At 46.7% G+C, this 21527-nt stretch overlaps 4 non-coding genes and 17 pseudogenes across 4 annotated transcripts; all 21 read left to right on the forward strand.

Annotated features, from left to right (window-relative positions):
- Positions 1-14250: 14250 nt before the first annotated feature.
- LOC136728552 (uncharacterized) lies at positions 14251-14369 on the forward strand (annotated as a pseudogene).
- Positions 14370-14588: 219 nt separating this feature from the next.
- On the forward strand, positions 14589-14707 carry LOC136728740 (uncharacterized; annotated as a pseudogene).
- A 218-nt stretch (positions 14708-14925) lies between these two features.
- On the forward strand, positions 14926-15044 carry LOC136728107 (uncharacterized; annotated as a pseudogene).
- A 215-nt stretch (positions 15045-15259) lies between these two features.
- On the forward strand, positions 15260-15378 carry LOC136728393 (5S ribosomal RNA). The gene has a single exon (XR_010808742.1). It is a non-coding gene; the product is annotated as a 5S ribosomal RNA (ribosomal RNA).
- Positions 15379-15587: 209 nt separating this feature from the next.
- LOC136728713 (uncharacterized) lies at positions 15588-15706 on the forward strand (annotated as a pseudogene).
- A 209-nt stretch (positions 15707-15915) lies between these two features.
- On the forward strand, positions 15916-16034 carry LOC136728049 (uncharacterized; annotated as a pseudogene).
- Positions 16035-16255: 221 nt separating this feature from the next.
- LOC136728475 (uncharacterized) lies at positions 16256-16374 on the forward strand (annotated as a pseudogene).
- A 215-nt stretch (positions 16375-16589) lies between these two features.
- LOC136727907 (uncharacterized) lies at positions 16590-16708 on the forward strand (annotated as a pseudogene).
- Positions 16709-16934: 226 nt separating this feature from the next.
- On the forward strand, positions 16935-17053 carry LOC136727855 (uncharacterized; annotated as a pseudogene).
- Positions 17054-17278: 225 nt separating this feature from the next.
- On the forward strand, positions 17279-17397 carry LOC136728439 (5S ribosomal RNA). The gene has a single exon (XR_010808750.1). It is a non-coding gene; the product is annotated as a 5S ribosomal RNA (ribosomal RNA).
- Positions 17398-17953: 556 nt separating this feature from the next.
- LOC136728731 (uncharacterized) lies at positions 17954-18072 on the forward strand (annotated as a pseudogene).
- A 215-nt stretch (positions 18073-18287) lies between these two features.
- LOC136728053 (uncharacterized) lies at positions 18288-18406 on the forward strand (annotated as a pseudogene).
- Positions 18407-18618: 212 nt separating this feature from the next.
- Positions 18619-18737, forward strand: LOC136728096 (uncharacterized; annotated as a pseudogene).
- Positions 18738-18952: 215 nt separating this feature from the next.
- Positions 18953-19071, forward strand: LOC136728324 (5S ribosomal RNA). Its single transcript, XR_010808679.1, has one exon. It is a non-coding gene; the product is annotated as a 5S ribosomal RNA (ribosomal RNA).
- A 211-nt stretch (positions 19072-19282) lies between these two features.
- On the forward strand, positions 19283-19401 carry LOC136727819 (uncharacterized; annotated as a pseudogene).
- Positions 19402-19615: 214 nt separating this feature from the next.
- Positions 19616-19734, forward strand: LOC136728395 (5S ribosomal RNA). The gene has a single exon (XR_010808744.1). It is a non-coding gene; the product is annotated as a 5S ribosomal RNA (ribosomal RNA).
- A 221-nt stretch (positions 19735-19955) lies between these two features.
- Positions 19956-20074, forward strand: LOC136728644 (uncharacterized; annotated as a pseudogene).
- Positions 20075-20300: 226 nt separating this feature from the next.
- On the forward strand, positions 20301-20419 carry LOC136727976 (uncharacterized; annotated as a pseudogene).
- A 219-nt stretch (positions 20420-20638) lies between these two features.
- LOC136728550 (uncharacterized) lies at positions 20639-20757 on the forward strand (annotated as a pseudogene).
- A 210-nt stretch (positions 20758-20967) lies between these two features.
- Positions 20968-21086, forward strand: LOC136728533 (uncharacterized; annotated as a pseudogene).
- Positions 21087-21294: 208 nt separating this feature from the next.
- On the forward strand, positions 21295-21413 carry LOC136727807 (uncharacterized; annotated as a pseudogene).
- Positions 21414-21527: the final 114 nt, after the last annotated feature.

Below are 21527 nucleotides of genomic sequence, written 5' to 3' on the forward strand. Positions count from 1 at the left end.
CAGACCTTGCAGCAGACCTGGCCTGACATGTCTGCCATGTATGACCCTGCCCCTTGGTTTGTCCCACATCCTCCCCCCCAGCTGCGACCCCATAGGTCGAGCGACAGCCGCAAAAAAGGATGCACCCGGGACAGCCCATCAACATTCCCCATGGCCTTCCCTGGCCTGTGCTGCAGGGTGAAATGAAAATGTTGGAGACTCAAAAACCACCTCATCACACGGGCATTCCTGTCTTTCGAACGATGCATCCAAGTGAGGGGGGCATGGTCAGTGATCAGGGTGAAGTGCCTGCCCAACAAATAGTATCGAAGACTGTCCAAAGCCCACTTCACTGCCAAACATTCTTCTTCAACTACCAAATAATTTATTTCATTGGATTCCAACTTTCTGCTAAGGAACAACACCGGGTGTTCGTGATCACCCATTCTTTGGGACAAAACCACTCCGATCCCCACCTCAGAGGCGTCCGTCTGGACTATAAATTCTTTCTGAAAGTCAGGTACCATTAAAACGGGGTTGCGGCAGAGCGCCTCCTGTAGGCTCCGGAAAGCCCGGTTTGCTGTATCACCCCATCTAACCATATTGGGTTCTGTAGCCTTAGTCATATCAGTCAGAGGGGCCGCTAAGGTAGCATAGTTGGGAATAAACCTCCGGTAATACCCAGTTAACCCTAAAAATGCCCTAACCTGCTTTTTATTGACAGGCCTAGGCCAAGAGTTTATGGCTTCAACCTTGGATATTTGGGGTTTCACCATACCCCTCCCTACTGTATAGCCCAAGTATTTGGCCTCTTCCAACCCCAAATTGCATTTGGTTGGATTAGCCATCAGGCCTGCTGCATGTATTGAATCCAATACCGCTTGGAGCTGAGACAAATGTGATTCCCAATCTGGACTGTGAATGACCACATCATCTAAATATGCTGCCGCATACGTCCTGTGTGGTCTAAGTATGTGGTCCATCAACCTTTGAAAGGTGGCAGGAGCACCATGCAGGCCAAAGGGCATCACTGTGTAGTGAAACAGACCATCTGGGGTTGCAAAGGCTGTTTTTTCTTTGGCACCCGGGGTCAAGGGAATCTGCCAGTAGCCCTTGGCTAAGTCAATAGTTGAAATATAGCGAGCATTCCCAATATTCTCTAACAATTCATCTACTCGGGGCATTGGGTATGCATCAAACTTTGAAATTTCATTAACCTTTCTAAAATCATTACAGAATCTCCAGGAGCCATCAGGTTTGGAAACCATGACTATAGGGCTGGACCACTCACTGTGGGATTCTTCAATAACCCCTGCCTCCAGCATTTCCTTAACCTCATTTCTAATAGTGTTCCTGCGAGCTTCTGGTACCCTGTAAGGCCTCATATTTACCTTCTTTCCTGGGAGAGACACAATGTTGTGAGAGACTAAATGGGTACGCCCCGGTATGCCTGAGAAAACTTCCCTATTACGTATTATCAAGTCGTTCACCTCCTTCAACTGGTCAGGTGACAAGGCAGCTGCAATATTCACCTTCGGTGTCCCTAGTGGCTGAGGGGGGTAAGTCAACATCAACACTTCCCTGTCCTTCCAGGCTTTTATTAAGTTGACATGATATATTTGTTCTGGGGGTCGGCGGCCGGGTTGCTGAACCTTATAGTTCACTTCCCGTATTCGCTCTATAATCTCATAAGGTCCCATCCACGTAGCCAGAAATTTACATTCTACAGTGGGAACCAACACCAACACCCTATCACCAGGCTGGAACACCCTCAGTGTAGCCTGACGATTATAGGCGAATTGTTGGTGTTCCTGTGCCTGCCTTAGGTGCTCTCTCACAATGGGAGTGACTGTGGCTATTCTCTCTTGCATAGCATTGATGTGCTCGACTACACTCCGGAAAGGAGTGGACTCGTGTTCCCACGTTTCACGGGCTATGTCTAATATCCCCCTGGGGTGCCTCCCATATAACAGTTCAAAAGGCGAAAAGCCCAGGGAAGCCTGTGGGACTTCCCTAATGGCAGACATCAAGTAGGGCAGCATGAATTCCCAATTTTTCCCATCCTTATCGATTACCTTTCTTAGCATGGACTTCAGGGTCCTATTAAATCTCTCAACCAACCCATCTGTTTGTGGGTGGTAGACTGATGTTCTCAACTGCTTAACCTGCAACAATTTACACAGATCGGTCATAACCTTAGACATAAAGGGTGTGCCCTGATCTGTTAATATCTCCCTCGGTATCCCCACCCTACTACACATCAACATTAGCTCTTTTGCAATACCTTTTGAAGCCATGGTCCGCAGTGGAATGGCTTCTGTGTACCTGGTGGCATAATCCAAAATAACCAGTATATACTGATGCCCTCTGGCTGATTTCGGGAGAGGTCCCACCACATCCATAGCTATCCTAGCAAAGGGGGTCTCTATGATGGGCTTCTGAAGGCTGGTTTAGGAGCATGTAGTTGACATTCAGGACATGAGCTACAATGTTCTGTCACGTCTGCATGTACGCCTGGCCAGTAAAACCTCCTCAGGAGTCTATCCTTGGTTTTGTCCATCCCCAGATGTCCCCCCAGGATATGCCCATGTGCCAGATTGAGAACTGTTCGTCTGAATGGGGTGGGAACTAGCAATTGCTCCACAATGTCCACCCCTATCTTATTTACACGGTACAATAGGTCATTTTTTACCATAAAATAAGGATAAGCTGTTGGCGGGTCTGCAGTAGTCATAGGGGTCCCATTTACTACCTTCACATTTTCTTTAGCATAGTGTAGAGTGAGATCTCGCACCTGTGCGCTGCCAAAATCAGTGGGGAGTCCCTCTAACACTGACACTTCTACATTGTCAGCTTCAGGGGTCTCTATGAATGGATTCTCACCCACCCTGCTAGTGCTGGGTTCCTCACCCTCCATAGGGTCATCTACGTCACTACATTCCACCCCTATGTTTTCAGTTTAATTTTCCCCAACCAAAACCTTCACTGTCGACTCAACTGGAACCAGGTCTACTTTTAGCTCTAGTTGTGGGATCGAGGCAACTTCTGGCTTACAGTTTTCAGTGAGCATTTCCAATTTACTATGTTTTCTATCTAGTTTTCCAAAATTAGGAAAATATCGTCCCAGTATCACATCATATGGCATGTTGGGTACCACACCGACTTCGTAATCTAGTTTCCCGGCCTCTGTCTGTATGTTTACAAGGGCTGTGGGATAGGGGCGTGTGTCACCATGTGTGCATGTGATACTGAGCTCCTGATGTCTATCCAGCTTGTTGGTCGCTACTAATTTTTCTGTGACCAGTGTAACCATACTGCCAGAGTCGAGTAGAGCAGCCACTTCTTTCTCATCGACTATCACTGTACACATGTGTTTTGGATTAGGTACTCCGCCTATGAAAACATCCGTCCCAACAGGGCAGGCATAAAATACCGGTTTCTCTTTCCCCATATCACACACATTACATTGCATTGGTTCCTCTCTACCTGGGCAGTGGGCCGCAATATGTCCTACTTTGTCACAATTGTAGCAGACAATTGGTTGTGATGGTGACCCCCTATAACCCTTAGTCTCGGCTTTAGGCCCCACCTTTGCCCCCCCCAGTCTTGCTCTTTTCTTCCAACCCAGCGCGTCATGTTTCCCAGAGTACTTTGGAACCATCTTACCCGGTCCGCTGGTTCGTCATGGCCTGGGGAACGAGTTTTTAACCTCCGGTACATGCTCTGCTGCTCCGGCTGTATAGAACCGCTCTACAATGGCCACCAAGGTGTCAGCGGACAGCACCTCATTCTGGCCAACCCAGCGTCGAACGTCCTTGGGCAAACAGCGTTGGTAGTTGTCAAGGACTATGGCCTCCACCACCTCGGCTGATGAATGGACCTCTGGCTGTAGCCATTTCCTGGCCAGATGGATCATATCAAACATCTGCGTTCGGATTGGTTGTCCTGGTTGGTAGGCCCACTGCTGAAACCGATGTGCCCTCACTGCGGTGGTCACGCCCAATCGGGTCATTATCTCCGCTTTCAATTTATCATAGTCCTGGGCGTCCTTCAGCTCCAGATCAAAGTACGCTTTCTGTGCATCCCCTGCCAGATAAGGTGCCACAAGCCCTTCCCAGGAATCTTTTGGCCATCCCTCTTTCCGCTGTCCTCTCAAAGGTCATAAGGAAGGCCTCAACATCGTCCTGTTTTGTCATTTTCTGCAGAAAGTGATTGGTGCGGGGAGTGGAATGGGTTGCAGCCCCCTGTGGCCCAATCCTGGTTGCAAGTGCTTCAACACTCTCTTTCAGCTCTTTAGTCACCTTTTCCTGCTCTTCTCTAAACATTTTATTTGTATCATGCTGGACCTGCTGTGCTTCCTGATGCATCCGCATAGCATCCTGGTGAGCCACCTGCTGCACCCTGGTCGCTTCCTGTTGGGCTATTACAGCCTGTAGTTTTTTTTTTTTTGGGATAAAAAAATTCACTCAGCCAGTCTGGGTTTCATGAGGTGCTGCCCGCATTCTACACCAAATGTGACAAAACGCCTTGGCTGTACACATGTGCGGGTCTTCTCTGTGATCTTCTTAGGAGTAAAAACCAGTCATGACCCAGGGAGGAGGTTGCAAATACAGGGCTGTGCCTGTATGTTTACTTCAAACAAAACAAATCTGAAAACAAAACCTAACTCACACTGGAGTTGTAACTAATCTTACATAATCATTCTATTTTAAACAAAGTCTGGAATAAATAAGTCTTGGCTTTCTCCTTATGAGCTACCTCTGTTTTCCAGATAACTCACCCTATTGTCTCTCACTTCTCTCTCTCTCAGGCCTGCCTTATATACCTGGTGAATAATTGAGGAAGTAACACCAAGTGACCACATTAGGTGCTAGAATGGCTGCCTGAGGGTTTCTGGGGAGTGTAGTTGCCTAGGGTCGGTATTCTACCCTAGAGTACACACCTTGCAGCAGACCTGGCCTGACATATCTGCCATGTATGACCCTGCCCCTTGGTTAGTCACAATACATACATACATACATACGGAAAATAAATAATAGAATTATGAATCTCAATATAATGTAATGAAGTACAGAAAAAGAAAATGTAATAAAATGTGATCTTTAATACATTCAAATAAAGAAAATAGGTTTACTATTTCCAGATTCCTTTTTGAAATACAATGACATGCATTACAAACGAGTATTTACATTATATTTACAGCCGGTGCTCGTGTGTCACTGTGTCCCTCAGGCTGTGGTAGGCGCTGACATATTGGGCAGCCAGGGTGGCTGTGTGTCCCTCCACCAGGAGGACTGAGCGTTTTTCTTTTTTCTCAGTTTTGTCACAGGTTGGGTGGGCATTCGTTATGTTGTTACAGAATGTGTCCCTTATTTTGGGCTAAAGCTTTCCGTGGAGGGGAACGTGGATCAGTTTGTACCATTTTTGGGAGGATCTGCCTTGTTGGGGCGGAGCTGTGATCCAGGTGAACAGTAGATCGGGCTTAGGTGGGCATTTGGGAATAGGAGTAGGAAGGCCGGTCAGGCAAATTAGCTTGCTAAGATACGCAGCAGCAGCAAGCAGCCCCCCCATCCAGCCAGCCAGCCAGTCTGGCTGGCAGTGACTGAGTGGTTGACAGACGGCAAGCAACGGAATGTACGTGCTCTGTGATGTCATAGCAGTCAGCTGAGAGAGGCTCGTGATGTCATGGCTGAGCTGGCTGGCTGTCTGGCTGGCTGGCTCTGTGTGTGTGTGTGTGTGTGTGTGTGCGTGTGTCTGTCTGTCTGTCAATTCATTTCAATTCAATTCAAAGGTGCTTTATTGGCATGATCTATCACAATATTGCCAAAGCAGATACAAATGTTCTATCAATCAAGACAAAACATTGCAATACAAGATTCAGTGGAACAAATATAGTACACATTGAAATAAAATTAAGTAGGATATAAACCATATTTGTTGTTTGTATCAAAATTTGTGTCATGACATCAGAAAAATCACTGTTTTTATTTTGTTTTGCAAATGGAGTGCCACAGGCTGGTGTCTACACACTGTCTCGCAGGCTGTGGCAGGTGGATACATATTGCGCTGCTAAGAAGGCAGTGCGCTCCTCCTCTCCCAGCAGGACGGGGAGTTTGCAGCAATCGGGGATCATGCTGAACTCAGGGATATGCATTTTTAATATTTTAAAGTATGTCTCCCTGATTTTTGTGTATTTAGGGCAGGACAGCAGGAAATGCGCCTGTGTTTCGACCTCCCCTAGGTCACACTGGCTGCACAGCCGCTCTTCTCTGGCAACCCAGAATTTTCTGTAGCGGCCTTTTTCAATGGCGAGGCTGTGGTCACTGAGCCTGTATTTAGTTAGATTTTGTCTCTCTTTTATATTTTGGATTTTTAAGTATTCAGCCAATGTAATGTTTCTATTCAGGGCCCGGTAGCATTCCAATTTGTTTTGTAATTCTAATTCGTGTCTCTAATCTTTTGTGTATTTGCTTTTCAGGTACATGTCAATTTTCCCAATTGTTGTTGTTTTGGTCATTGTGTGTTCGGGCTCTGTGAGCCCTGGGGGCGTTTCTGTGTACGTGTAAGATGTTTTTATTAAATTCTAGGTGGAATATTTCCATGGGGCTTTTGTCCCAATTGTTGTTATTGAGGTTCATGAGGGGACCCCACACTTCGCTCCCATATAGCAGGATTGGTTGGATGATGGAGTTTAATATTTTAATCCAAATAGTTATTGGTATTGTTGTTTTCCCAAATTGTGTCTTTATGGCATAAAATGCCCGGCGTGCCTTGTCTTTTAATGCGTTTATAGCCAGGCTGAAGCTCCCTGACGCACTGATGGTCAGGCCAAGGTAGTTGTATCTGGTGCAGTGCTCTAATCCAGTGCTGCCCAGAGTGAAGCGGTACCTGTTTCCCTGAGATGGGGCTTTTTTCTGGAAAACCATAACTCTGGTCTTGTCCAGATTGACTGCCAGGGCCCATTTCTGACAGTACTGCTCTAGCAGCGCCAGGTTCTGCTGAAGCCCCTGCTCTGTGGGCGACAGCAGCACCAGGTCGTCTGCGTAGAGCAGGAACTTGATCTCTGTGTCATGGAGAGTTAGGCTGCGGGCGTCAGACTGCTCCAACACTGTGGCCAACTCGATGATGTAGATGTTGAACAGTGTTGGACTCAGACTGCAGCCCTGTCTCACTCCCCGCCCCTGAGTGAAGAACTCTGTTCTTGAGTTGCCAATTTGAACTCCGCATTTGTTTTCAGAATACATTGATTTAATGATGTCATAAACTTTACCCCCTACACCACTCTGTAGAAGTTTATAAAATAATCCCTTGTGCCAGATTGAGTCAAATGCCTTTCTAAAGTCTACAAAACAGGCAAATATTTTTCCTTTATTGTTTTGGGTATATTTATTTATGAGGGTGTGTAGAGTGTAAATATGATCGGTTGTGCGGTGTTTTGGTAGGAAGCCAATCTGACTCTTATTCAGGACACTGTGCTTGGTAAGGAAGGCCAGTATCTGGGCGTTGATGATACTGCAGAACACCTTCCCCAGGTTACTGCTCACACAGCTGCCCCAGTAGTTATTGGGGTCTAATTTGTCTCCACTTTTAAAAATCGGGGTGATCAATCCTTGATTCCCGACCTCAGGGAAACACCCGGCTCTCAGCACCAGGTTAAAGAGTTTGAGCAGAGCCTCCTGCAGCTGCGGGCTGCTGTGCTTCAGCATCTCAGGGCTGATGCTGTCGGGGCTGCTGGCTTTCCTGGGTTTGAGGATTTTGAGTTGATGTTTTAGTTCCTGTATTGTAAATGGGTTATCTAAGGGATTTTGGTTATTCTTAATGATTTCTTCCAATTTATTTAGGTTTTTTAATATTTTAACCTGTTCTGGCTTTGGATTGTTTTCAACATTTTGGTAAAGTTTTTCAAAGTGTGTTTTCCAGATTTCTCCATTTTGAATTGGTATTTCATTTTTTGTTTTTGGGGTATTTATTCTGCCCATATAGTGGTCTTTTTTCTTACTGAGGAGTTGCTTGTAGTGCCGCAGGGCCTGGCAGTAGCTGAGGCGAGCCTCCTGGTTGTCGGGCTCTCTGTGTTTAGTGTTGGAGAGATGTCTCAGGTGTTTCCTAGAAGTTTCACACTCCTGGTCACACCACTGTTCTTTTTTTCTTTTAGACGATTTCATATTTTGGTTTTTAATTGTTTTAATGTTTGATTTTAAAGCCAGTCTCTCAAATATTTCATTCAGTGTTTTGGTGGCTGAGTTTATTCCGTTTTGGTTTATTTGATAGTGTGAGGATTGATATCTGTCTAACATGTTTTCAATCTCATCACTATTCAGGGCTCTTGTGTAGTTCTCTGTGCTGGGCTCTGACCATCTCTAACTGGGTGGCAGGGAGACCAGTTTTGTGGGAAGTTTGGCTCTGACTTGTGGCTGCGCTGATCTTTTTAGGTAAAGTGTTATTTGGCTGTGGTCTGATAGTGGAGATTGTTGTCTGACTATAAACGCATTGTTGGCTTGTGGGTCCAGGTCAGTTATGGCGTAGTCCACCACACTGCTGCCCAGAGCCGAGCAGTATGTGAATCTCCCCAGAGAGTACCCCCTGGTCCTGCCATTGATGATATATAGACCCAGGCTTTTACATAGGCGCACTACCTGCTTCCTGCTCTTGTTTACCACGCTGTCGTGGCTGTGTCAGTGTGGAGGTGTGTGTGTGGCACAGCGGGGAGTCTCCGAACAGGTGTGTGTTCCCCTCTGTATTGATGTAGTCCATCTCTCTGCCAGTCCTGGCATTGAGATCGCCACACAGCAGTACAGAGCCCAGGGTCTGGAAGTGGCAGATTTCGTTTTGAAGCTCATGAAAGCCTTCCTCATTATAGTAGGGGGAGTCTGCGGGTGGCATATAAATTGCACATAGGTATATATCTGTGTTATTTTGTAGGGTGTCTTTTCTGATTTTCATCCACAGGTGTGTGTCTCCTCTCTGTACTGGGCATAGGGCTGCTCGGAGCTCCTCCCTGTACCACACGATAATCCCCCACGAGGCCCTGCCACACCTGACTTTGGGTTTTTTATAGGAGGGCACAATCAGCTCCCTGTATCCATTGTATCCATCCAGTGTATAGACATATCTGCACAGCACCAAGTCTCTACAAGAATGAAAACATCTGAACTATTTACAGTGTTGATCAGTTCAGGGCCTGTGCTCTTTATTCCAAAAGTTGAGGAGCGTAAACCCTGCATATTCCAACTGCTTATTTTAAAGGACATGTTAATATATTTTATTATACTTGTCTCTTCTACATAAGAAAGTTTAATTTGTGGTCTACAACTGATATTATATTACTATTAATAATTATATATGGATATACATAATAATCACTCAAAGATTTTATCTTTGCATCAAAATATCAGAATAATTAAATCACATTTTTTCTTACTCTCCATCTCCACAACCATATATATGTGTGTTGAGGCTCAGTTAACTCAGCAGTGTGGTACAGATGACACTGAGGAGTTGCCTTATCTGGGCCAGCTGGGCAGCATCGGGCCTCCAGGCTCTGGAAGCCGCTGCTGCGTGGCTGTGTGGCTGTGCTGGTCCCCGGCTGTCCGCTCTGCTGTGCTGGACGGGCCCTCTGGGGATGGGGGGGTGGGGAATGGGGCCGCGGGGTCTCAGGGGCTGGGGCTGGGGTGGAGCCGGTGGCTGGGGATGTGGCCGGGGGCTGGGGGGTTTGCTCCTGGTCTCGAGGTGGGGGTGTGTGGGGTTTCGGCCCAGGGTTGTGTCCTTGAGGACCTTTGAGATGATCCTCACACCCGTCTTGTTGAGGTGGACGTGGTCATACAGGTGATGTGGCTGGATGTCTCAGTGGTGTGCCAGGTGGACGTTGGGGAGGAGGGCACATCTTCGGGACACTTCTGCGTTGATGGCCTGGATGATGTGCAGGGGCACGTCTGTGTGGGGCAGCAGTGTGGAGATGGAAATTTTGGCAGTTGGGAATTCCTCTGTGGCTTTCGTTGCTACCTGTCTCAGGGCTGAGGCCACATCGCCCCTGCGGGCACTCAGGTCGTTAGTGCCGGTGTGGATGAGGATGTGTTTGACTTGGCAAAGCCTCCTCTTGGAGAGCAGCTCCAGGGCTCTCTGTGCTGTGGAGCACCAAAGCTTTTTCACTTTTCGCCCAGGGAAGAGGCGCCTCTCAACCAGGAACTTCCCATTGGATTCGCTCAGAATGACCACCTCTGCGTTGACCTGCCACTCCGGGTTTGCGTCGGGAGTGGTGGGGGCAGCGGGTGTGTTTTGGGGGAGTGGCGTTTCAGGGGGTTGTGTATTAGTGGCAGGTCTGGTGATAGTGGGTGTGTCAGGAGTGGTGGGGAGTGTGGGTGGATCAGTGGGTGCGTCAGGGGTTGGAGGTGTTGTGGGGTCAGTGCAGTGCAGTCTCTGTGCTCCAGTGATGTGTAGCTCCTCTCTTAGCTCCTCCAGCTGGCTCTGCAGGCTCCTTAGCTGGCTGTGCTGGGGTGTCCTGGTCAGCTCCTCCCTCGCTCTGCGCAGCTCCGTCCTCAGGGTTTGGCTCTGCTCCTCCAGGTCTCTCACTGCTGCTCTCAGCTCATGGATCTCAGCCTTGTGCTGCATCTTTAGTCTGTGCATCTCATCCCGGAGCTGATCGCACAAGGAGGTCTGGGCCAGGGTGCTCAAGGTCTGCTCCCTGAACTCCGCAAACTCCAGCTCCAGCACTGATAGGCATTCCTTTAGTGTTTTAATGTTGCTGGAGAGTTTTGGGGAGACAGGGGGGCAGTCTGTGGGAGATGGGGCACTGTCTGGCTCCGTGTGGCTGGGGGCAGACTGCAGGGTGGCCGGCTCTGGCTCTTGTTTCTCTACCTCAGTCTGCTGCTTTGAGGTGTGGAAGCCGAGAGCTAATTGGTCCAGGCTGCTCTCGCTGCCCTGCACCATGATGGTCCCGTTGTGGTATACATTAAAAGTGAGCATCACACTGTCTGTGTCTTTCTCTACCAGCACTGAGATCTGCCTGCCTCTGCTAATGCCCCTCTTGTTGTTATTGGGGTATGTCTGGCACAGGGTTTTGTGAAAGGCGGTGTAGAACAGTAGATTGTTCTTGACCCTGTTTTCTCCTTTACCGGTGTAGTCTAGGATGAGGGTCTAAGGAGATGCTCTCATCACAGCTTGTTTGTAGTCCTTCTTAGCCTGTGCAGAGCGAATTTCTTCAGGGTATCGGATTTCAAAAGGCAGCTCTGCAGTCAGACTGCTGTTCGATAGATTTGTATCAGTCTCAGTGGCAGTTGGGCTCTCTCCTACTGTCACTCTATTCAAATCGGAGCTCTGCATTTTCATTGGCTGAGTCAACTACTGAGAATGCTTATTTATTTTATTAATACATATTGTTTTGTTTAATTATTTGTCTCTATAGGTGAAAGGTCTTACCTCCAATTCTTGTCTTCAGATTTTCTTTTCTGACTTTTCTTCCTGAACTGTCTCTCTGCTTTCTTCTTTTTGTGTTTCTCTTAAAATTATTATTTTTTGAATACTTTTTCTTCTGAATTTCTATTCCATGTCTTCTGTGTATGTTTATAGTGCTATATATTCATTTGTAAATCACTAATTAAATCCGCTTATGTATAAAAACAAATGTTTTTTAGGAGCTCATATTCCTCTCTCTCTCTCTCTCTCTCTCTCTCTCAATTCATTTCATTTGTATTGTCAAAGCAATTGGACATACATACACATACATACATATACACTCACCTAAAGGATTATTAGGAACACCTGTTCAATTTCTCATTAATGCAATTATCTAATCAACCAATCACATGGCAGTTGCTTCAATGCATTTAGGGGTGTGGTCCTGGTCAAGACAATCTCCTGAACTCCAAACTGAATGTCTGAATGGGAATGAAAGGTGATTTAAGCAATTTTGAGCGTGGCATGGTTGTTGGTGCCAGACGGGCCGGTCTGAGTATTTCACAATCTGCTCAGTTACTGGGATTTTCACGCACAACCATTTCTAGGGTTTACAAAGAATGGTGTGAAAAGGGAAAAACATCCAGTATGCGGCAGTCCTGTGGGCGAAAATGCCTTGTTGATGCTAGAGGTCAGAGGAGAGTGGGCCGACTGATTCAAGCTGATAGAAGAGCAACTTTGACTGAAATAACCACTCGTTACAAACAAGGTATGCAGCAAAGCATTTGTGAAGCCACAACACGTACAACCTTGAGGCGGATGGGCTACAACAGCAGAAGACCCCACCGGGTACCACTCATCTCCACTACAAATAGGAAAAAGAGGTGAGACATTCAGATGGTAGAGTCAGAATTTGGCGTAAACAGAATGAGAACATGGATCCATCATGTCTTGTTACCACTGTGCAGGCTGGTGGTGGTGGTGTAATGGTGTGGGGGATGTCTTCTTGGCACACTTTAGGCCCCTTAGTGCCAATTGGGCATCGTTTAAATGCTACGGCCTACCTGAGCATTGTTTCTGACCATGTCCATCCCTTTTTGACCACCATGTACCCATCCTCTGATGGCTACTTCCAGCAGGATAATGCACCATGTCACAAAGGTCAAATCATTTCAAATTGGTTTCTTGAACATGACAATGAGTTCACTGTACTAAACTGGCCCCCACAGTCACCAGATCTCAACCCAATAGAGCATCTTTGGGATGTGGTGGAACGGGAGCTTCGTGCCCTGGATGTGCATCCCACAAATCTCCATCAACTGCAAGATGCTATCCTATCAATATGGGCCAACATTTCTAAAGAATGCTTTCAGCACCTTGTTGAAGCAATGCCACGTAGAATTAAAGCAGTTCTGAAGGCGAAAGGGGGTCAAACACAGTATTAGAATGGTGTTCCTAATAATCCTTTAGGTGAGTTCATCGTAGCTCTTAATACTCTCTTTCTGTCTGGAGGAGATATACACTCACCTAAAGGATTATTAGGAACACCTGTTCAATTTCTCATTAATGCAATTATCTAACCAACCAATCACATGGCAGTTGCTTCAATGCATTTAGGGGTGTGGTCCTGGTCAAGACAATCTCCTGAACTCCAAACTGAATGTCTGAATGGGAAAGAAAGGTGATTTAAACAATTTTGAGCGTGGCATGGTTGTTGGTGCCAGACGGGCCGGTCTGAGTATTTCACAATCTGCTCAATTACTGGGATTTTCACGCACAACCATTTCTAGGGTTTACAAAGAATGGTGTGAAAAGGGAAAAACATCCAGTATGCGGCAGTCCTGTGGGCGAAAATGCCTTGTTGATGCTAGAGGTCAGAGGAGAATGGGCCGACTGATTCAAGCTGATAGAAGAGCAACTTTGACTGAAATAACCACTCGTTACAACCGAGGTATGCAGCAAAGCATTTGTGAAGCCACAACACGTACAACCTTGAGGTGGATGGACTACAACAGCAGAAGACCCCACCGGGTACCACTCATCTCCACTACAAATAGGAAAAAGGGGCTACAATTTGCACAAGCTCACCAAAATTGGACAGTTGAAGACTGGAAAAATGTTGCCTGGTCTGATGAGTCTCGATTTCTGTTGAGACATTCAGATGGTAGAGTCAGAATTTGGCGTAAACAGAATGAGAACATGGATCCATCATGCCTTGTTACCACTGTGCAGGCTGGTGGTGGTGGTGTAATGGTGTGGGGGATGTTTTCTTGGCACACTTTAGGCCCCTTAGTGCTAATTGGGCATCGTTTAAATGCCACGGCCTACCTGAGCATTGTTTCTGACCATGTCCATCCCTTTATGACCACCATGTACCCATCCTCTGATGGCTACTTCCAGCAGGATAATGCACCATGTCACAAAGGTCGAATCATTTCAAATTGGTTTCTTGAACATGACAATGAGTTCACTGTACTAAACTGGCCCCCACAGTCACCAGATCTCAACCCAATAGAGCATCTTTGGGATGTGGTGGAACGGGAGCTTCGTGCCCTGGATGTGCATCCCACAACTGCAAGATGCTATCCTATCAATATGGGCCAACATTTCTAAAGAATGCTTTCAGCACCTTGTTGAATCAATGCCACGTAGAATTAAGGCATTTCTGAAGGTGAAAGGGGGTCAAACACAGTATTAGTATGGTGTTCCTAATAATCCTTTAGGTGAGTGTAATTGAAGTATTGTACACGTACCCGGCTACTTTCAACACCCATTGCTGCACTGATATTTTTCCCTCCATTTTTCTTTATCCATTTTTTTTTTGCTGGAAGTTCCGTCAATACCCGTCAGTCTTTAAGAGACATCATGCAGCCAGGCCTCTTGGCTTGTGGCCACACCGTCCTGAACGCGCCCGATCTCGTCAGATCTCGGAAACTAAACGGGGCAGGGCCTGGTCAGTACTTGGATGGGAGATCTCCTGGAAATACCAGGTGCTGCCAGCTTTTAACGTCTCCTGGGGAACTTCATCGTAGCTCTTAATACTCTCTTTCTGTCTGGAGAAGACATAATTGAAGAATTGTACACGTACCCGGCTACTTTCAACACCCTTTCCTGCACTGATATTTTTCCCTCCATTTTTCTATTTTTTTTTTTTTTTTTTTGCTGGAAATTCCGTCAATACCCGCAAGCCTTTAAGAGACATCATGCAGCCAGGCATCTCGGCTTGCGGCCACACCATCTTGAACGCGCCCGATCTCGTCAGATCTCGGAAGCTAAACGGGGCAGGACCTGGTCAGTACTTAAATGTGAGACCTCCTGGAAATACCAGGTGCTGCCAGCATTTTACGTCTCCTGGGGAACTTCATCGTAGCTCTTAATACTCTCTTTCTGTCTGGAGAAGATATAATTGAAGAATTGTACACGTACCCGGCTACTTTCAACACCCTTTCCTGCACTGATATTTTTCCCTCCATTTTTCTTTTTTTTTTTTTTTTTCTTGCTGGAAATTCCGTCAATACCCGCCAGCCTTTAAGAGACATCATGCAGCCAGACATCTCGGCTTGCGGCCACACCGTCCTGAACGCGCCCTATCTTGTCAGATCTCGGAAGCTAAACGGGGCAGGACCTGGTCGGTACATGAATGTGAGACCTCCTGGAAATACCTGGTGCTGCAAGCTTTTACGTCTCCTGGGTAACTTTATCGTAGCTCTTAATACTCTCTATCTGTCTGGAGGAGATATAATTGAAGTATTGTACACGTACCCGGCTACTTTCAACACCCATTGCTGCACTGATATTTTTCCCTCCATTTTTCTTTATCCATTTTTTTTTTGCTGGAAGTTCCGTCAATACCCGTCAGTCTTTAAGAGACATCATGCAGCCAGGCCTCTTGGCTTGTGGCCACACCGTCCTGAACGCGCCCGATCTCGTCAGATCTCGGAAACTAAACGGGGCAGGACCTGGTCAGTACTTGGATGGGAGACCTCCTGGAAATACCTGGTGCTGCAAGCTTTTACGTCTCCTGGGTAACTTTATCGTAGCTCTTAATTCTCTCATTCAGTCTGGAGGAGATATAATTGAAGAATTGTACATGTACCCGGCTACTTTCAACACCCTGTCCTGCACTGATATTTTTCCCTCTATTTTTCTTTTTTTTTTTTGCTGGCAGTTCCGTTGATACCCGCCAGCCTTTAAGAGACATCATGCAGCCAGGCCTCTTGGCTTGAGGCCACACCGTCCTGAAGACGCCCGATCTTGTAAGATCTCGGAAGCTAAACGGGGCAGGACCTGGTCAGTACTTGGATGGGAGACCTCCTGGAAATACCTGGTGCTGCAAGCTTTTACGTCTCCTGGGTAACTTTATCGTAGCTCTTAATTCTCTCATTCAGTCTGGAGGAGATATAATTGAAGAATTGTACATGTACCCGGCTACTTTCAACACCCTGTCCTGCACTGATATTTTTCCCTCTATTTTTCTTTTTTTTTTTTGCTGGCAGTTCCGTTGATACCCGCCAGCCTTTAAGAGACATCATGCAACCAGGCCTCTTGGCATGAGGCCACACCGTCCTGAAGACGCAAGATCTCGTCAGATCTCGGAAGAAAAACTGGGCAGGGCCTGGTCAGTAATTGGATGGGTGACCTCCTGGAAATACCAGGTGCTGCAAGCTTTTTACATCTCCTGGGTAACTTCAGCGTAGCTCTTAATACTCTCATTCAGTCTGGAGGAGATATAATTGAAGAATTGTACATGTACCCGGCTACTTTCAACACCCTGTCCTGCACTGATATTTTTCCCTCCATTTTTCTATTTATTTATTTTTTATTTTTTGCTGGAAGTTCCGTCAATACCCGCCAGCCTTTAAGAGACATCAAGCAGCCAGACATCTCGGCTTGCGGCCACACCGTCCTGAACGCGCCCGATCTCGTCAGATCTCGGAAGCTAAACGGGGCAGGACCTGGTCAGTACTTGAATGTGAGACCTCCTGGAAATACCTGGTGCTGCAAGCTTTTACGTCTCCTGGGTAACTTTATCGTAGCTCTTAATACTCTCTATCTGTCTGGAGGAGATATAATTGAAGAATTGTACACGTACCCGGCTACCTTCAACACGCTTTGCTGCACTGATATTTTTCCCTCCATTTTTCTTTTTTCTTTTGTTTTTTGCTGGAAGTTCCATCAATACCCTCCAGCCTTTAAGAGACATCATGCAGCCAGGCCTCTTGGCTAGAGGCCACACCGTCCTGAAGACGCAAGATCTCGTCAGATCTCGGAAGCTAAACGGGGCAGGGCCTGGTCAGTACTTGGATGGGAGACCTCCTAGAAATACCAGGTGCTGCAAGCTTTTTACGTCTCCTGGGTAACTTCATCGTAGCTCTTAATACTCTCTTTCTGTCTCCAGGAGATATAATTGAAGAATTGTACACGTACCCGGCTACTTTCAAAACCCATTACTGCACTGATATTTTTCCCTCCATTTTTCTTTTTCTTTTTTTTTTTTTTTTTTTTTTGCTGGAAGTTCCGTCAATACCCGCCAGCCATTAAGAGACATCATGCAGCCAGGCGTCTCGGCTTGCGGCCACACCGTCCTGAACGCGCCCGATCTCGTCAGATCTCGGAATTTAAACGGGGCAGGGCCTGGTCAGTACTCTTATGGGTTACCATCTGGAAATACGAGGTGCTGCAAACTTTTTACGTCTCCTGGGAAACTTCATCGTAGCTCTTAATACTCTCTATCTGTCTGGAGGAGATATAATTGAGAAATTGTACACGTACCCGGCTACTTTCAAAACCCTGTCTTGCACTGATATTTTTCCCTCCATTTTTCTTTTTCTTTTTTTTTTTTTTTTTTTTTGCTGGAAGTTCCGTCAATACCCGCCAGCCATTAAGAGACATCATGCAGCCAGGCGTCTCGGCTTGCGGCCACACCATCCTGAACGCGCCCGATCTCGTCAGATCTCGGAAGCTAAACGGGGCAGGGCCTGGTCAGTACTTGGATGGGAGACCTCCTGGAAATACCAGGTGCTGCAAGCTTTTTACGTCTGCTGGATAAGTTTATCGTAGCTCTTAATACTCTCTTTCTGTCTGGAGGAGATATAATTGAAGTATTGTACACGTACCCGGCTACTTTCAACACCCATTGCTGCACTGATATTTTTCCCTCCATTTTTCTTTTTCTTTATTATTTTTTCTGGAAGTTCCGTCAATATCCGCCAGCCTTTAAGAGACATCATGCAACCAGGCCTCTCGGCTTGCGGACACACAGTCCTGAACGAGCCCGATCTCGGAAGATCTCGGAAACTAAACGGGGCAGGACCTGGTCAGTACTTGGATGGGAGATCTTCTGGAAATACCAGGTGCTGCCAACTTTTTACGTCTCCTGGGAAACTTCATCGTAGCTCTTAATACTCTCTTTCTGTCTGGAGAATATATAATTGAAGAATTGTACACGTACCCGGCTACTTTCAAAACCCTGTCTTGCACTGATATTTTTCCCTCCATTTTTCTATTTATTTATTTTTTATTTTTTGCTGGAAGTTCCGTCAATACCCGCCAGCCTTTAAGAGACATCATGCAGCCAGACATCTCGGCTTGCGGCCACACCGTCCTGAACGCGCCCGATCTCGTCAGATCTCGGAAGCTAAACGGGGCAGGACCTGGTCAGTACTTGAATTTGAGACCTCCTGGAAATACCTGGTGCTGCAAGCTTTTACGTCTCCTGGGTAACTTTATCGTAGCTCTTAATACTCTCTATCTGTCTGGAGGAGATATAATTGAAGAATTGTACACGTACCCGGCTACCTTCAACACGCTTTGCTGCACTGATATTTTTCCCTCCATTTTTCTTTTTTCTTTTGTTTTTTGCTGGAAGTTCCATCAATACCCTCCAGCCTTTAAGAGACATCATGCAGCCAGGCCTCTTGGCTTGAGGCCACACCGTCCTGAAGACGCAAGATCTCGTCAGATCTCGGAAGCTAAACGGGGCAGGGCCTGGTCAGTACTTGGATGGCTGACCTCCTAGAAATACCAGGTGCTGCAAGATTTTTACGTCTCCTGGGTAACTTCATCGTAGCTCTTAATACTCTCTTTCTGTCTCCAGGAGATATAATTGAAGAATTGTACACGTACCCGGCTACTTTCAACACCCTTTCCTGCACTGATATTTTTCCCTCCATTTTTCTATTTTTTTTTTTTGCTGGAAATTCCGTCAATACCCGCCAGCCTTTAAGAGACATCATGCAGCCAGGCGTCTCGGCTTGCGGCCACGACATCCTGAACTCGCCCGATCTCGTCAGATCTTGGAAGCTAAACGGGGCAGTACCTGGTCGGTACATGAATGTGAGACCTCCTGGAAATACCTGGTGCTGCAAGCTTTTACGTCTCCTGGGTAACTTTATCGTAGCTCTTAATACTCTCTATCTGTCTGGAGGAGATATAATTGAAGTACTGTACACGTACCCAGCTACTGTCAACACCCTTTGCTGCACTGATATTTTTCCATCCATTTTTCTTTTTTTTTTTTTTTTTTGCTGGAAGTTCCGTCAATACCCGCCAACCTTTAAGAGACATCATGCAGCCAGGCCTCTCGGCTTGCGGCCACACCGTCCTGAATGCGCCCGATCTCGTCAGATCTCGGAAGCTAAACGGGGCAGGGCCTGGTCAGTACTTGGATGGGAGACCTCCTAGAAATACCAGGTGCTGCAAGCCTTTTACGTCTCCTGGGTAACTTCATCGTAGCTCTTAATACTCTCTATCTGTCTCCAGGAGATATAATTGAAGAATTGTACACGTACTAGGCTACTTTCAACACCCTTTGCTGCACTGGTATATTTCCCTCTATTTTTCGTTTTTTTTTTTTGCTGGCAGTTCCGTCAATACCCGTCAGCCTTTAAGAGACATCATGCAGCCAGGCATCTCGGCTTGCGGCCACACCATCCTGAACGCGCCCGATCTCGTCAGATCTCGGAAGCTGAACGGGGCAGGACCTGGTCAGTACATGAATGTGAGACCTCCTGGAAATACCTGGTGCTGCAAGCTTTTACGTCTCCTGGGTAACTTTATCGTAGCTCTTAATACTCTCTATCTGTCTGGAGGAGATATAATTGAAGTATTGTACACGTACCCAGCTACTGTCAACATCCTTTGCTGCACTGATATTTTTCCATCCATTTTTCTTTTTTTTTTTTTTTTTGCTGGAAGTTCCGTCAATACCCGCCAACCTTTAAGAGACTTCATGCAGCCAGGCCTCTCGGCTTGCGGCCACACCGTCCTGAACGCGCCCGATCTTGTAAGATCTCGGAAGCTAAACGGGGCAGGACCTGGTCAGTACTTGGATGGGAGACCTCCTGGAAATACCTGGTGCTGCAAGCTTTTACGTCTCCTGGGTAACTTTATCGTAGCTCTTAATTCTCTCTTTCTGTCTGGAGGAGATATAATTGAAGAATTGAACACGTATCCGGCTACTTTCAACACCCTTTGCTGCACTGATATTTTTCCCTCCATTTTTCTATTTTTTTTTTTTTTTTTTTTTTGCTGGAAGTTCCGTCAATACTTGCCAGCCTTTAAGAGACATCATGCAGCCAGGCCTCTTGGCTTGCGGCCACACCGTCCTGAACGCGCCTGATCTCATCATATCTCGGAAGCTAAACGGGGCAGGGCCTGGTCAGTACTTGGATGGCTGACCTCCTAGAAATACCAGGTGCTGCAAGCTTTTTACGTCTCCTGGGTAACTTCATCGTAGCTCTTAATACTCTCTTTCTGTCTGGAGGAGATATAATTGAAGAATTGTACACGTACCCGGCTACTTTCAAAACCCATTACTGCACTGATATTTTTCCCTCCATTTTTCTTTTTCTTTTTTTTTTTTTTTTTTTTTTGCTGGAAGTTCCGTCAATACCCGCCAGCCATTAAGAGACATCATGCAGCCAGGCCTCTCGGCTTGCGGCCACACCGTCCTGAACGCGCCCGATCTCGTCAGATCTCAGAATTTAAACGGGGCAGGGCCTGGTCAGTACTTTTATGGGTTACCTTCTGGAAATACGAGGTGCTGCAAACTTTTTACGTCTCCTGGGTAACTTCATCGTAGCTCTTAATTCTCTCTTTCTGTCTGGAGGAGATATAATTGAAGAATTGTACATGTACCCGGCTACTTTCAACAGCCTTTGCTGCACTGATATTTTTCCCTCCATTTTTCTTTTTTTTTTTTTTTTTTCTTGCTGGAAGTTCCGTCAATACCCGCCAGCCTTTAAGAGACATCATGCAGCCAGGCCTCTTGGCTTGCGGCCACATTGTCCTGAACGCGCCTGATCTCGTTAGATCTCGGAAGCTAAACGGGGCAGGGCCTGATCAGTACTTGGATGGGAGACCTCCAGGAAATACCTGGTGCTGCAAGCTTTTTACGTCTCCTGGGAAACTTCATCGTAGCTCTTAATACTCTCTATCTGTCTGGAGGTGTTATAATTGAGAAATTGTACACGTACCCGGCTACTTTCATCAGCCTTTGCTGCACTGGTATTTTTCCCTCTATTTTTTTTTTTTTTTTTTGCTGGCAGTTCCGTCAATACCCGCCAGCCTTTAAGAGACATCATGCAGCCAGGCGTCTTGGCTTGCGGCCACACCATCCTGAACGCGCCCGATCTCGTCAGATCTCGGAAGCTAAACGGGGCAGGACCTGGTCAGTACTTGAATGTGAGACCTCCTGGAAATACCTGGTGCTGCAGGCTTTTACGTCTCTTGGGTAACTTCATCGTAGCTCTTAATACTCTCTTTCTGTCTAGAGGAGATATAATTCAAGTATTGTACACGTACCCGGCTACTTTCAACACCCTTTGCTGCACTGGTATTTCTCCCTCCATTTCTCTTTTTTTTTTTGCTGGCAGTTCCGTCAATACCCGCCAGCCTTTAAGAGACATCATGCAGCCAGGCATCTCGGCTTGCGGCCACACCGTCCTGAACGCGCCCGATCTCGTAAGATCTCGGAAACTGAGTGGGGCAGGGCCTGGTCAGTACTTGTATGGGAGACTTCCTGGAAATACCAGGTGCTGCAAGCTTTTTACGTCTGCTGGGTAAGTTTATCGTAGCTCTTAATACTCTCTTTCTGTCTGGAGGAGATATAATTGAAGTATTGTACACGTACCCGGCTACTTTCAACACCCATTGCTGCA

Source organism: Amia ocellicauda, unplaced genomic scaffold (genome assembly GCF_036373705.1).
Source record: "Amia ocellicauda isolate fAmiCal2 unplaced genomic scaffold, fAmiCal2.hap1 HAP1_SCAFFOLD_29, whole genome shotgun sequence".
NCBI lineage: Eukaryota > Metazoa > Chordata > Actinopteri > Amiiformes > Amiidae > Amia > Amia ocellicauda.